Source organism: Euphorbia lathyris, chromosome 3 (assembly GCF_963576675.1).
Source record: "Euphorbia lathyris chromosome 3, ddEupLath1.1, whole genome shotgun sequence".
Classification (NCBI taxonomy): domain Eukaryota; kingdom Viridiplantae; phylum Streptophyta; class Magnoliopsida; order Malpighiales; family Euphorbiaceae; genus Euphorbia; species Euphorbia lathyris.
Genome location: NC_088912.1, coordinates 102358008 through 102364557, shown reverse-complemented (window position 1 = coordinate 102364557; position 6550 = coordinate 102358008).

Genomic DNA, 6550 nt, shown 5'->3' with positions numbered 1-6550 from the left:
CTTGGATTCCCAGCCCCCTTCCTATTTAAACTCCCCTATTTATTTCTCCTTCTCCCTCACATCCACTCCATCTTTCCTTATTCTCTCCACACTTAAATCATCCTCTCACCATGACTCGAAGCAAACAAACCGCCAACATCCATCCCCCGCGATCCACTCGCGCCCGCTCTTCCCGTTCCAACCGAACACCATCACCACCACCACCCAACGAAGACGAAACACCACCTCTCACCCTCCAATACCAAGCCCCCTTTCATATTCTCACCGAGGGTGAGGGGATAGCCTACCATAACGTCTCCCGCTCCCCCATCATGCCACTCCCTTACATTACCCTCGATGCCCTCGACCACCACAACATTGGTCGCGCCTTCGAGGACCATCTCCGTGCCCTCGGATGGCACGAACATTTCAGTGCACGCCACTGCATGTACCCTACCTTGGTGACCGAATTCTTCACCACCCTTGCGCCCACCAGTCTCCACGGCAGTTATGTCCTTGCCTTCCGCCTCCAAAACCGGCCGTTTTCTATCACCACGGCATGGATCCGCACCCACTTCACCAAGCAAGGTGCAAATACCGGTCTCACCCGATGGCCCCCCGAGGTCGCTCCCCGCGACTTTTGGAAGTCCATTATGGGGCGGGACGACTATCACGTCTCCAACCTCCATTCGGGTAGCATCCGCAACCCCATCCTCCAACTCCTGCACCGGTTCATCAACTATTACTTCTCGGGGAAGGCTGAGGCTACTAAGGTCAACAAACTTAAGCTGCTCGCCCTCTACTATTGTGAGCATGGGCTCACTTTTGATCTCTCTCTCCTCGTGGAGACCATGCTTCAACAAATGAACACGAAGAGGCGTGCCGGGATCGGGTTGGGGCACTTGGTCACTGTTCATGCCGCCTCCTTTCTTGGCCAAGCAGCCCTTGACCTCCTACCCCACTACAACCCTCGTCCTTTGGACAAGCATGCATTCCGAACCCTCAACCACAACACCTCAGGTTCGGGTGAAAGTTCGGGGGCTGCTCAACCACGTGAGGGGGATGCGTGGGACTCAGACTTTGACCTCGACCTTAGCCCACCTCCCGGTCCTACCTACTCCGCTGATCCCGACTTCCAATCGGTCTATGCCCGGTTGGACATTTTGGAGGGGAATCAAAGGCAAGATCGGGCTCACTTCAACACCCGGTTTGACACCCTGGAAGCCAACATCGCTACCCGCTTAGACACCCTCGAGGATCATCGCCTCATGGACCAAGCCGCCCTCGCCACTCGCTTTGATGAACTCAAGGCACAAAGGCAAGCAAATCGGGCTAGCTTCGAGGCCCTCACCAACTCCTTCTTCACCCATTTTAACATACATGGGAACCCACCCCATCCACCACCATAGTTTTATTTCTTTTTGCTTTCCCGTTTTTATGTTTTTATGTTTCATATTTTTCTCTTATGATTTGTGTTTTTGTAATTTGTTTCTTTTATCTCATATATATATCTAATTTCCTTCTGGCATACTTTTTGTGTTTGGTCCGTTTCTTTTACACCTTTCGTTTTTATTTTTCCAATATATCATTAGTTCCATGTTCGTCTTTCCTATTTTTTGTGCATTAATAAGGTTTACGCGGAGCGTATCCTAGGCACGCCCCGCGTAACCAACCTTCTGCCCGGAAAATGGCTTGAAACTCGAATCACGTGGAGCGCCCTTCTGGGTACGCCCCGTGTATCCGAGTTTCTGCCCAAAAAGCAAACAACATAAACTTCTTACGCGGAGTGTACCTCTGGGTAAGCCCCGCGTAAGCACAGACCTGTACGGTCCTCCTTTCTTTTAATTCACCATTTATTTTTCGTTTTGTTTTTGTTTTCGTTTCTTTTTCGACATCTTTGGAATACACGTCATTTTAATCATGCGGAAGGCCGTGCAACCCCGCACTTACAGTTTGTTTTGCACTAACAAAAATAAAAATAAAAATAAAATAATTGAACTAACTTATTGGCTCATGAATTTCCCAACACACTACCTTCTTCGAAAAATAATTAAAAAGTTCCGTTATTTGTCGTCAAAAGTAAATACGTCGAAACACAAAGGATCGGTTTAATTAAGAAATTTAAGTCTTGATTTCGAAGTTGTGGAATTTATGCAAAGCCAAGATTCGTACTAAACAAAAGCATTGAGTCACCCACAAGTTATCTCTATAACAAAAATTTAAAAAGCAATAAAAACGGGATTTTTGAAAATTTTACGAGAACTTGAAAGTACACAATTTAACCCGAAATTCATGTGAGGTATTTTTTTTGAGCCTAAAAGAGTTCGTTTAACAACATTTTGAGAGCTTTGACTTCACTCAACTCATAGAGTTTGCATCTAATACCGGGTTAAGTACATTTATTTTGGTAAGAAGGGCAATAGATGATAAAACGGACCCACTTAGGCTAATTCCTTTCTTAATTATTTTTCTCATTTTCATAAACCTTTAGGAAGTCCCTCGAGCCTATTAACCGACTTTTTTGCTAACACCCTTTTAACATTTAACCATTTTTCCTCTTGTTCAAATACCAATAAAATCAATCGCATCAGAACTACCCAAAACAAACCAAAGCCTTAGCAAGTAAGCATAACAAATCTTTGAAATCGTTTTTGTGCCGCTCTCAAATAAAAAGAAAAAGAAGCGAAAATAGAGAGCAAAAAGGCATTCTCAAGCTCCACCCGAGCAATTTCAAGTTATATTTTACAAGCTTGCTAGAACCAAAAAAATGAAAATGCGATGCAATTATCAAAACGGTGTTTGGACTAGAGTTTCTAAAATTTAACCACTTACCACTAAAAAGCCACCCACATTACAACCCCCATTCGGGTTCATTTTTAATGTTGCCCAAACCATAATATAGGTGGAAAAACCTGGATGAAAATGCAAACTCAAGGTGATTTTGAGTAAGTTCAAAGAAGAGCGTAAAAATGCCAACCCACCAAAGGTTTGAGCGTAAGAGTGAAATCCCTTGGTGAGGTACAATCGGGTTCTCAAAAGATAATCAATCCCCGTTAATATTGCCTACTAAGTTTAATTATGGAGGTTTCGAATAAGTCTTGGTCACTCATTCGCTTGCGTGAGTACTCGTTGAAAACTTTTCGTAAAACTTTAGCTTGGAAATCACGCACTTGGTAAAACCAACTGGAGGTTTGTTTCTCAATTATCTCAATCCATTGTCTTTCGATTTCTTTTACTTGAGAACAAGTAAAACTTTAAAGTCTGAGGAGGTTGGTAGGGGCATTTTGTCCCTATCTTTTAGCGTGATTTACGGTTTAATTTCGAGCTTAATAGATAAGTTTAATTACAAAATAGCATGTTTTTAAATAAATTACGAAATAAAAATCAATTTTACATTTTTAGTCGATTTCTTTAGTTTTTGATTAATTTCAGAAAAATAAATATCAAGCTAACTCGGTTTTCGGAGATCGTATTTTTCAAGTACAAAGAAGAAAACACTCAAGCACTAACTTTCGGATACGCGCACTACAAGAAAAAACACTATCACCGACGCAATGGACCGACAAAATTTTATGTGTCGGTATCACCGACGGAACACCGACATAATATTTGTGTCGGAATTCACCTACACATTCTTAAAATGTGTAGGAGATATTTGGCGGGATTTTTCCCGCCCACGCCACCGACATCTTTAGTAGGTGATTTTTATTGTTGGTGATGTCACCGACAAATGTGGTTATTCACCGACACACTTAAGTGTAGGAGCCTAAATTATTAAAATAAAAAAGATAAAAAAAATATTTTTTTAAGAGAATAAGACAAATAAATATTGAGATAAGGTACAAAAATACCCCTATTACATCTTGGAGTAATTTTACCCCTAACGTTTAAAATATTGCATGTTTACCCTTGACGTTGGCATTTAAGAGCAATTTTATTCCCATATTGATAAATTGGATCAATTTGAGAAATTATTTATCAAATTGTCTTCTCGGTCATGAATATTGTCACTTACACTTCACATGTGCGTCATTTTATCACTCGTGAATAAATAAGACAAACTAAACAAATGATTAAACGTGAAAAAAATAAATAAATTTTTTATTTTGTTCGAGTGGGATAAAAAATTCAAATATTTTACTGAATTAAAAATATTAATCTTCAATTTTACTATTAATTGACAAAAAATACGATTTTTTTTAAATCAACTTACGTGCAATTGATGCAGAGTAGGGAACAAAATATTTATGTTTTATAATAATGTCTAAAATTGATCCAACTTGTTAATGTTAGGAATAAATTGCTCTTGGCGGTTAACAGTAGGGATAAAATTATACTATTTTAAACGTTAAGAGTAAATTGCTCCTCCATATAAACGTTAATGGTATTTTTCACCATATCCCATAAATATTATATAAATAATAGGGGTGCACGTGGTCGGTTAACCAGTCCATTAAGGTTAATTCGGTCGGTTAACCATTTAATCGGTTTTTTAAAAACACTAACCGTACACTAGTCCATTAAATTCGGTTAACCACTAATCGGTTAACCAATTATTTTGGGTCGGTTAACCTTTTATTTCGGTTTCTAACCATTAGTAAATAAAAATAAAAATAATAAAAGAATTCTAATTTTTATTGTGAGAGAGACGGAGGGTCAATGGCGAGTTGAAGCGATTAACTGCGAAGAGGGAGATGTACGTGCATTATGATCCATCAGTTTTGATTCCGTTAAATTGTTTAGTCCTTATATCAAATCTCCGTCTAAAAATGCGTTAAAGAACAATTAAACAGATAAAAAATGCAAAATGCCCCTAATAAAACTTCTGGCTATAAAGTTTTGGAAAATAAGTAATAAAATTTTATCCTTGTTTCTACATCCAAATACATAAAAGAAAAAAAATCATATAAACTGAAATTAGAGAGATAGTAACAAATTAGCTGAGAGTTATTTATATATTTTCATCTCATTTGATGTTAATATTTGATAGAAGGACTAAACCATTAGAAGTAAAAAAAATTAGAGACCTTATAATTAAATAGTGGATTAATTAATGAGTTATTGAAAACTATAGGGACTAAATAATTGTTTACCCATATAAATAATTTTTTATATTTTTTTAATATTTAATTGAGATTCGGTCGGTTTCGGTTAACTACGGTTTTTGGAATAAAGAAATCGTAACCGTAACCATTAACCATTATTTTTAAAATTAAAAACCGTACACTAGTCCATCGGTTTCGATTAACCTTATTTTCGGTTTGGTTTCGATTTGGTTTTCCGGTTTATCGGTTTTCCGGATTTTTGTGTGCACCCCTAATAAGACATAATATTATCTATACACGTAAGACATAAAAAAAGTGATATGGTATATATACCAACTCTTCTTATTTATGTAACTTTAAACCCTAATCCCACCTCCTCTGTATCACGCCGCCATCCACAACCCTCTCTTTCACTCCTCGTCTCCTACAACACTAGCGCCGGCAGCCACCTTTACCAGCACCGCTGTGCTCTGGTGGCCGCCAGTTCTCCTTTGGTTCTTGAACTCCTCGGGCTCGATCTTACCTCGGGTTTTCTCCTCTGGTTCTTACATTCCTCTGCTCTGGTTCTTGCGCTCTCTGCAGGTACATTTAGTGTTTTCCTTGTATTTTCAATTTATAAACTCTTTCACTGCTTCTATTTCTCCTCCTTTGTTTGGTTTGTCTGTCATATTTCTCCTCATTTGTGTGGGTTTTCTGTATAATAATTTGCTTAATTAAATGACTTATAAATGTTGTTCTTGGTTTTGTTCAAGTGAAGTCCAATCGTTTGTAATGGTGCAACTGGAAATCTATTTTGTGTTATATTCTTGTGTTTGAGACAAACAGATATGGTTAAGATATAAGTTTAATTGGGTTGTATATCCTAACTAACTGATTTTTCTAATTTAGTTTTATTAAGATAAAAATCGGTTTAATCAAATATCTTAATTAAGTGATTGTGAAACTGGGTACATTTGAAGAACTTGGTTAAATTCATAATTTTGTTTGCTGTAAAAGCAATATGGTTAAAATTGAAATGTTTAAATGTTGGTTTATTGAATGTTTGCTTGCCAAAAACTGAATGATTAAAGTTGAAATGTTCAAATTTGTCTAAGATTTATGAGACCGTAGAACTTAGCTTGGTTAATATGGGGCTGTTTTTATTATCTCTTTAACCTGACCCCTCATGCTCTTTCAATGTAAGGTATGGTATTATCATGCTATCAATAACAAGGTGTGCTACATTTCCTTCTAACGTGTTGTTTGAAAGAAAACAAACTTCAAAATTTATACAATTCATATTTTGTGGATCAGATAATTCATAATTTATACAATTATGATCTATAAAAAAAAATAAGCTTTTGCTAGTTTTGCTTGCATTAATCGGTGAATGAAATGATTTGTTGATGGTTGTTAATAAGTTTAGATGGGTGTTAGATGCCCTTTGGAGAGCATTTGTGTTATATATGACTCCAAACAGAGACATGCCTTATTTTCATGCTTTTAACTTGTATTGTTGTTGCAAGAAAAGCACAAGTTTGTGCAAT